Below are 10,000 nucleotides of genomic sequence, written 5' to 3' on the forward strand. Positions count from 1 at the left end.
GTCCTCTTCGCTCCGACTCCAACGCACACGATGACGACGACGACGACGACGACGACGACGACCAACAACCAATTCTTCCTCTTCCCAACTCCACCGACTGCGAAGTCTTAACTCACTTGACTTGATGAACGCGGTCGCTTATATAAGCCCCGTGGCTTCGCTTTTGACCCCCTGCCTTCGACCTTTCACCTCGCTCCCCATTGGCCCGAGAAAAAGTGGGCGTGAATGCATTTTGATCCATGAATTTGCATATCGCGACCGCCCTCCAACGCCCTGGAGGCGGGGCCAAATCGCCCCTCGCTCACCGATTGGACGGCACAAAAGTGGGCGTGTGTCGTTTTTGATCCGTTTTTGGAGCGGAAAATCCGTGGTTTTGTACACGCTGTTCGGCGCGCGCCCTGCACGAGTCCAATACCGGTACCCACAAGCGGCGGAAGAACGGTAGCGATGCGACGGTTGCGAGGTGTGACGTGAAGCGGCGCCGCGGTGGGTGGTTGATGTTGTGGTTGTAACAATGGCGGTTGGTCCAAAATAAAGATAGTAAAAGAAAAACGGCTATCCTGAAGAGTCTCAGCACGCATGAATGACATTTATTCCCACTAGACAACGGGTTTGGGCCTAACTACACATATACTTACCGAGATATCTCACCTAAGGGACCTGAATGGTGGTTTGCGAATTTGGTAACCACAACACTACCCCCTCCCCTTTTTACAGACTCGTCCCGAGTCGTCAAATTTTCGTGTGCCATCATGTGTAGTTTTCCCCTAGTACATTTTACCTACGGATCCCTGAGTGCGACATTCATGGTATTCGTGTCCCCAAAATAAATAACCTGAGGGCTGCGTAACTACCTAAACAAACTCACTCACACGGACGACTTAAATAAAATTGCCGGCGCTAAGACAGACATGCCGGGGGCGCACTCATATTTACAGTACATCTTAACCTTAACTTACAAATTTTACACTAAACCATGGCCCAGGATCAATGAACTCTGCAAAAGAAAAGCAGTTAGCAGGGAGCCAGGCTGCCCACATGCAGTCTCTGGCTCAAACAATGCAGGTGACAGGGAACGTGGCTGGCTGCTCACACGCAGTCCAAGGCCTTCCCTTTTGAACTGAACGCGGTGAACCACAACGGTGCATGGGCTGCACAAACGCAGTCTCTGTGCCAGCTCAAGTGGCACACGCAATGAACACTACAAATGGATGCAGGAATGGTTTGAACTGAACACAGTGAACCACAACGGTGCATGGGCTGCACAAATGCAGTCTCCGTGCCAGCTCAAGTGGCACACGCAATGAACACAACGAATGGATGGGTGAATGGATGGACGCAAACACGGTGCACGGGCCGCCACTGCAGGCCCGTGTTGCAGCTGCCAACAGGGCAGTTCTCGCAGCTTGCAAACTGTTGCCTTGATCCTGGCGCACATGGAAATGAACAGGGGGGGGGGGCAAAGCAAAATTGAACGGGGCTGGAGAACGTGGGCAGTGGGCATGGCATGGCAAAGGTAGCAGGCAAACACAGCCCGCAGAAGAAGGCCGCTGCAGGCAAACACAGCCGGCAGATGAACTGGCCGGCACAGGCCTTGAAGAAAAACAGCCAGCAGATGAAGTGGCCGGCACAGGCCTTGAAGAAAAAACAGCCAGCCGGCAGATGAAGTTGGCCAGCCTTTGCCGTTCCGTGGAGGTTGGTGGAGGGAGTGCGGTGGTGCTGGCCACTTGGAGGGCGGGCTCGGACCTACCTACCTGTCTCCCTCCCAACCTATCGCCTTTGCCTGTCACTGTACATACCCACTCCCTTAATTTGTCAAACCCCAATTTAGCCCCAACTTATTTTTTTTGTTGTTTTTATTTTTACTTCCCCACTATAAATCGTCCCCTAACCCCCTCTATCGTCCTTGTTCGGCTAACCTATCCTGTCACCTAGCCTACTCCCAACCCCTACGTTCCCTTCCCGGAGGGGAATAAGGGAGAGCTAGCGTCCTGTGTCGAGGCCCAACGAAGCCTCAGAATGGCCTCCCCAGAGTTCGGCGATCTTAACACCAAGTGGGTCCAGCGGCCCACAACGACAGCAAGGGGATGGATGGTGCGGAGGGGTACACTTCCTAATCTACCCTATCCATTTAACCATTAAACTACCCCGGGGCTTTCAACAAGCGCCTCTCGCTTAAACTATTGGTTCTAACAACCGATTCCCGTCACCTGTGTTGGTGTCCTCACAATTTCGGGCCTCGCCCCCCCAATTTTCTCTCCGTGCCCTCACACGGTCTCATGGCTGGGACACGTGGCTCCCTTTGGCAGGCACGACCCTCTGCCGAATCTCCCGCTATGGCACCCCCGGGCACTACACTGCCTCCGAGCCTACCAGCTCCCTAACACCGGGGAGTGCCCCCCATGGCACCTCCCCTGAAATGCACACGTGGCAGGCCGGCCTCCCGGGCCCCTTTCCGAGGGTCACCCGTGCCCACAACACTGCCCACGCGGCTAATGGCGCCCCGGGCCCCCGCACCAAGCAGGCGCACCCGTGCCCACTACGCTATCCCGGCCCCCCATGGGCCCATGGCCTACCGCGGCCGACTAGCCTGGTGCCCGGGGTACCCACTCAGCGATACTCACCTTTCGCAGCCACGCTCCCAAGCCCGTCAACAGGGCTCCTGCACCCCTCCAAATGGGTTTCGAGCCTACATTCCCACCAACAGCAAAACGACCTCCATTTTTGTTAATTTGACTAACCCAGCTAACTCACTTTACTCTGACCCCGGGGTCCCTTGGGCGGGAGTCACTCCTCCCCCCAATCACTCATCGCACCATGCATTCCCCATTCGCTCCATACACACAGACCCGCTGGCCTCACTCACTCACCAAGCACATGCTTCCACTTCACTCACCAACTCTTCAACACACACACCACTGAACTCTGCCATCCTTCTAACTACCTCCCCTAACTAACTCGTGCTCCCATGTCATCCCTTAAACTACAGCACGTTCCTTTTAACACTACGTAGCTAAACTACGTCCCCTCTACACATTCACAAGTCTGTCACGGTCTCAAATAATCCCATTAATCAATTTCCCAGGGGGGAATTTCCTCCCTCCCTACTGGGCTCGTGAACTCGTTGCAAGGCTCTGAGAGCCTTGCACCTCTGCGGGAGCGGCTGTTCCAGCACCGACTCTTCCGGCAAGACATATCCATGAGGGCGTAAGGTCGCCCTTGTAAGGCCTCAGGCGGTCCGCGTGGACGATCCGAGGGAGGGCTCGTGGTCCCATTTTAATTTTTAGGACCACGTCACTGACTTGCGCCAGGACGACCCCAGGGCCCTGCCAAGGTGAGGTGAGCTTCGGGCATCTGCCCTTCCTTCGCCGGGGGTTAAAGAACCAAATCTTCGCCCCCGGTGGGTATTTGCTCACCTGGCTCCGGTGGTCGTACCTGCGCTTCATCTTTATGCCCGCCTGTTGGAGCTGGTGTCGTGCGAAGGCGTGGACCTTCTCCAAGCCTTCCTCCAACCGACGGGCATAGCCCTCCCCCGGGGGCCTATCAAGCCGCTCAGGCGTCGGACCGCACAATAAATCGACGGGGCTTCTCAGCTCCCGTCCATACATCAACAGCGCCGGACTACATGCGGTAGACCCGTGCTGGGACGCGCGATAGGCCATCAGGAGGTACGGAAGGTGTTCGTCCCAGTCCTCCTGGTTAGTGGCGGTGAAGAGGGCCAACTGTTGGACCAGGGTCCTGTTGAACCTCTCCACCATGCCATCAGACTGTGGTCTCAGGGGCGTTGTCCGTGTTTTTCGAATTTCCAGGAGCCTGCACACCTCTTTTAGCAATTCACTCTCAAAATTTCGTCCCTGGTCCGTGTGCAGCTCCTGCGGAATCCCATACCGGCATGTAAATCCTTCTACGAAGGCCTTGGCCACAACCCCTGCTTCCTGGCTGGGAAGGGCAAAGGCTTCTGGCCATTTGGTGAAATAGTCCATAATTACGAGGACGTACTTATTACCCTGGCGAGTGAGGGGCAGTGGTCCCAAAATGTCCATGGCCACTCGCTCAAGGGGAGCCCCAACCTGATGTAGTTGGAGTGGGGCCCTCATCCTCTGTGGCGGTCCCTTTTTTGCAGTACAGGCGTCGCATGCTCGACACCAGTCCTGTACATCGCGCCCCATGTTAACCCAATAGAACTGCCGGCGGGCCCGAGATTTTGTTTTGGTCCTGCCCAAATGGCCGCCGGCGCGGGTACCGTGCACCTGTTTCAAAATTTGGGTCTTAAACCCATCAGGGACTATCACCAGCCAAGAAGTTTGTTCAGAAGGAATCTCCACCCACTTGCGATACAAGATGTTGTCCCTCATTTCTAGGGTCCTCCACTGAGCCCAGTATGCCTTTGTTCGCGCCCCGAATGGGGCGATTTCCTCCCCACCGGGCCTCCTGTTTTCCTGGACCCATTTGTACACTGGCCCTAGCACGGGGTCTTCCCGCTGGGCCGTGCTCCATGCCAATCCACCAAATTCCTCTCCCGCGGTTAGTGGCAAAGTCGGGCCTACCACCCGGGCCGCACGGACTGGGAGTTTCGGGGAGGCGTCTGCCAATTGGTCCCTCTCCTCATGTCTCGTGCAATATTTGCAGTTTTCCCTCAGACAGGGGCGTCGAGAGAGCGCATCGGCATTCCCATGAGCCTTACCGGCTCTATGGACCACACTGAAATCGTACTGCTGCAATTTTTCCAACCACCTTGCAATTTGGCCTTCCGGTTCCTTGAACCGTAAGAGCCATTGCAAGGAGGAATGGTCAGTTCGAACCAAAAATTTCCTCCCGTACAAGTACGGGTGGAAATGGCTCATGGCAGACAGCATAGCCAATAGTTCCTTGCGAGTTACGCAATAATTTCGTTCGGGCCTACTCATGGCCCAACTGTAATACGCGATCACTCTTTCCACGCCCCCCTGTGTCTGGGACAAGACTGCTCCCAATCCTTCCTGGCTTGCATCCGTGTCCAGGGTATACATCCCGTCATCGGTGGGGTACGCTAAAACAGGTGCGGATGTCAAACACCCCTTTAATTTGAGGAAGGCCTCCTGGCACTCCTCCGTCCAATTAAATCTCAACCCCTTCTCCGTCAACCGGTGAAGGGGCCTGGCTATCTCCGCAAAGTTTGCCACGAAACACCGGTAGTAGGAGCAAAGTCCCAAAAAGCCCCGTACCTGTTTGACAGTTGTAGGCACGGGCCACTCCTCTACCGCTGTAATTTTTCCGGGGTCGGTCTTCACCCCCTCGCGGCCTATCACGTGTCCGAGATAGGCCACCTCTGTCGCGAACAAAGTGCATTTCTCTGGGCTCAATTTCAGCCCTGCCTGCCTGAGGTGCCCAAACACCTGGTCCAAATTGGCTATCTCTGGGTGAATGTTTTAGCGTGTACCAGGACGTCATCCAGATACACCAGGCATGACTGCCACGGCATGCCGCCTAGTACACGCTCTATCAGTCTCTCAAAGGTGGCGGGGGCGTTACACAAACCGAACGGCATCACAGTGAACTGATACAGTCCCTTCCCTGTGGAAAATGCCGTTTTCTCCTTCCCCGTCTTATCCATCTCCACCTGCCAATACCCACTCTTGAGGTCCAAAGTTGAGAACCATTTAGAGCCTGCAACGGCGTCGAGGGTATCGTCAATTCTAGGCAGGGGATAGGAGTCTTTGAGTGTCACGTTGTTCAGCTGGCGATAGTCCACACAGAAACGCGTGGTCCCATCCTTCTTTTTAACCAGCACAACTGGTGACATCCAAGGACTTCCCGAGGGCTCGATGACACCTGCATTGAGCATCTTCTCAACCTGTTCATCAGCCTCCTCTCTTTTTCTCCATGGGAGCCTTCGAGCAGGCTGACGGACAGGCCGGGCCCCATTGGTGTGGATCTGATGTTGCACCAGGCCCGTACGTCCAATATCCTCGGGTGACAAGGAGAAGATCCCGATGTGTCGGTCGACCAGCTTGTATAAGGCCTCCCGCTGGGCCTCCTCCAAATCTACACTACTCCGATTTACCATCTCACAAATGGGACCGGGCCAATTCCTAATCGAGTCTGGAGACTCCTTCTGGGGCCGGTCCGGCTCGACGTTATCGTCCCTCAGCTCTGCGACCTCTTTTATTGGGGTGCAATCTGCCACCTTCGTGCCCTTCCTGATAGTGCGTGGTTCCGTGCTAACATTTATCACCCGCACGGGCGCTATTGGCCCGTCGGTACTTACCAGGGTGCGGCCCACGACTAAGCCCGGGGTTGACGGCCCTGCCGGTAGTTCCGCCAGGCCGCAGGGGCCCTGCCACGTTGGGGGTGCTCGCCACCGGGCCGGGACCACCGCCTCGGCACCCGGGGGAATGACCACGGAGTCAGGAGCCTCCAGCTCCACCCTCTCATCCGTGCTCACGCCCCCTAACGGCAACTCCTCACCACCCAACTGCATGACCCCCCGGCCCAAGTCGATCTTACAACCACCGGCCGTCAGCACATCCAACCCTATTAGACATGGGTCGTACACCTCTGCCACCCAAACCTCTATCTTGGTTTTCACAGTGCCCAATTTAAACGACACGAAACCACGTCCTATGATAGGGGCCGTTGCCCCGGTAGCTAGCTGCAAACTATGGTTTTGCAGACGGTGGATCTCATCCCAACCATCTACACTCGAATCAAGGACCATAGGGCTGATGATCGTGGCGCTTGCTCCTGTGTCCACAACGGCGTCTACCCCTACGCCGGCAATCTTGCACCGAATTGTTAAGCTACCTTTGCCAATTTGGCCACAACTGATGACCTGTCGCAGTTCTGAGGGCTCTTCTCCGTCTGAGTCTGCCGAACACGGCCCTACATGTTCGGCACTTCCTAGTTTCCCGGGGACTGGTGGGGGGGTGATGGTTGGGCCTGGCTATCCCTATTGACCCGGGGCGGAGTTGGTGGTCTAGGGGGCCGTGGCTCTTCTCTTCGCGGGGGCCTTTCCCTGCGCGGGGTGTTGCACCTCCGCTGCAGGTGGTCCCCTGCGCCACAATTATAACACCTCTTCTGGTAAGGTGTTTGCCTCCAGTACGCCGAATTATACCCCCCTCCATTCCGAATTGGGGTACCCCCCGATGGCCCATCTCCCGCCCTTCCCGGGCCCGACCGCCTCTCCACAGGTCTCCCGAACCGGCGGTCGAACATGCCCTGCACCATCCTTTCCACTCGCGCTTGGTCGCCCAGGGTTGCCCCGGCTCCCAGCGCACTGTCGTGCACGGGGTCCACCTGTCGGACTGCCACCGCGTGGCGCCCAGCCCCTCCCAATGGCGTTCTGGCTGCCTCCCAGCAGGCAGCAGTATCAGCCGCCTTCTGGAGGTTGTCCGGGCGCCATACGGTGAGCAATGCTCCGACATCGGTGCCCCCTATTGCTCGAAGGAAATGGTCCAGGGCAATCTCCTCCCGGTACTCCGGCGGCATGTTGGTGTGCGCGATTTCCACCAAGCGGCGAATGTCATGTGCCAATTCTCCCAGTGATTCCTGGGGACGTCGTTTGCGCCCGTTGAGCTGAGCTTTAACAAGCTCGCTCTGCTGGTCCATGCCAAATCGGTTTTTTAGGGCCGAATGGAGATCCTCCAGGGTCGCCCCTCACTGGGTACCGTGGTCAGGACTTCCAAAGCCATGCCACGCAGGGCCGCTGTGAGTTGTGCCACACCCTGCACCTCGTTCCAGCCATTGCCTCTGGCAACACACTGGAACTGGGCCATATAAGCCCTCAAGTCCGTCTTGCCATCGTACGGGGGTAGCGGCACCCTCGGTTCTTTCGAGGTCTCCTCCCGTTCCCTAGGGACTCCGGGAGGAGTGTACCTCCCCAGTCCCAACGGTGCCTCACTCCCGCAGGGTCCGAGCCATTTGCCCGGGGGCTCCACCACCCTTGTCTGCGTCCGTCCGTGCCCCGCGTCGTCCCGCTTACTCTCCCAAGCCATTGGACTCGCACTCTGCACACCCCCTGGAACAGTCATTCTGGGTACCCCCATTAGGCCAAAAGACCCCGCGGTCTCTACCCTCCCCAAGCTTGGCATGCTCACCCCCGCATCGGGCAAGCCTCCTCCTCCGCCCTGTGACACCGGCCCCACCTGGGCACGATCCGCCTCGAGGGAGTATATCCTCTCCCCCTGTTCCCGAAGGAGGCCACCCTGCTTCTCACACCGGGCCTCCACCCTATCCGTCAGTCTCTTCTCCATTTCCTCCATTTTTCCCTTTATTACCCCATTTATTTCCTCCCCTATCGTTCCTAACGACAGTTCCCCGACTTTTCCTCTTATTTGCTCCACCTCCCCTTGTACCTGTGTCACCATCTTATTTGTCTTGGATATTTCCTCCCTCGTTGTACTAAACTGCTCTTCTGTCTCGCCCCGGTTTTTTCCTATCTGCTCCCCCAGTTCCTCTGTCTTTTCTCCGGCTTTCCGCTCCATTTCATTCATTACCTCCTCATGTCTCTTTCTACATTCCTCCGTTACCTTTTTTAATCCTTTCTGTGTCTCCGCTTTTACCTCCTTTCGCAGGTTTTCAACTTTGTCTGTCATTTCCCGATGTCTTTTCTCACAGTCCTCCTTCACGGCTCCCAATCCCTCCTTTATTTTCCCTTGTTCTCTTTTTAATTCCTCTATCGCCGTCGTGTTCCTCCCTATTTCCTCCTTTATTTGGTCTTGTCCCTGTTTTACTTCTCCCAATCCTTTTCCTACTTTGTCTATTTTTCCCACCACCGTCTTTATTTCGTTTACCCTCTCTTGTTTACTTTCTTCCATTGCGACTCCCACTCCTTTTACTTTCTCTTTTAACCCGGTCACCTCCGCTCGTATCGTGTCGACTTCCTTTTTCATTTCGTTTTTTAGTTCTTCCAAGCTTCCTTTTAGGCTCATTCCCATGTTCTGCGTCTCACCCCGCAGCTCTTTCATTTCTTCCCTCATTTGCTTGTTCATTTTGTTTGTGTTTGTATCCATCTTTTCGTTTATTTGTTGTGTATTCGCATCCAATTTTTGTGTATTCGCATCCATTTTTTGTGTATTCGCATCCATCTTTTCGTTCATTTGTTGTGTATTCGCATCCATTCTCGCTGTCATTGCCGCCAGCATGGCGCATAGCTGGGCCATGTCGGGTGCGCTTGGGTGAGCCGTTTCGGCAGGGGTCGGTGGGTTTTGGTGGAGAGGGGGAGGGAGGTGTCATACACCGCGGCCGCTGCCGCACCTATTTCGGGCTCTGGGTTCAGTTGGGCGAGTCCGTGTTCCTGCACGGGCATTCCATCCTGGGCCATGGATCCTACACATTCTACATCCATTTCTAATACCCCTGGCTCCCGCTCGCCTTGAGATGCCATCTTGCTTCTCTTAAAGGGTTAATTTGAATCGCTCGTAATTTGGAGGGAATCGGGGGTCGCTTCTCTCACCCCTGGACCGATTCCCGTGAATTTAATTGGAGACAGGACAGCCCGTTTTCCCGTTCTCCGTTACCAGTGCTGCGAGGAGGGCGATGAGTTTGTATCCCACTCCTGACACCAGTGTTACGGATTCTCGCCCGCCGGCGTGCTGATGGCCACGTAACTCGAATCGCGGCACGTCGCCCACCGGACGGACAATCCAGTCGTGACCCTCTCGGACTAACGCCGGGAACCAGTCACGGGTGGACCTTTCGGTCTCACCGCGATCGAGCCAATCGGCCCCCGCGTGGGATAGGGTTGCTCGCCAAATTCGACCTACCTAAGTACCCACACGGAGGGTAGACCGGGCGATCGCACCTCGCCGCAGGTCGACTTCGGACACGGGCCACTTAAGCGACCCGTTCCATACTATCGGGATAACCGAGCGGTGTTATTCGTCGACCTCGATGGTTCGATTAATTATCGGGCGTATTCAGCCCACTACCAACCCTTTACGTGAAGCAAGATGAGGATTCAATGAAAGAAATGACGAAGCGAAGCGGGAAACAGTTTAACACAAAGCACATTTATTCGCGA

This window comes from Eptatretus burgeri, chromosome 6 (assembly GCF_056783735.1).
Source record: "Eptatretus burgeri isolate ZD-2024b chromosome 6, Ebu_testis_v1, whole genome shotgun sequence".
In the NCBI taxonomy this organism is placed as follows: domain Eukaryota; kingdom Metazoa; phylum Chordata; class Myxini; order Myxiniformes; family Myxinidae; genus Eptatretus; species Eptatretus burgeri.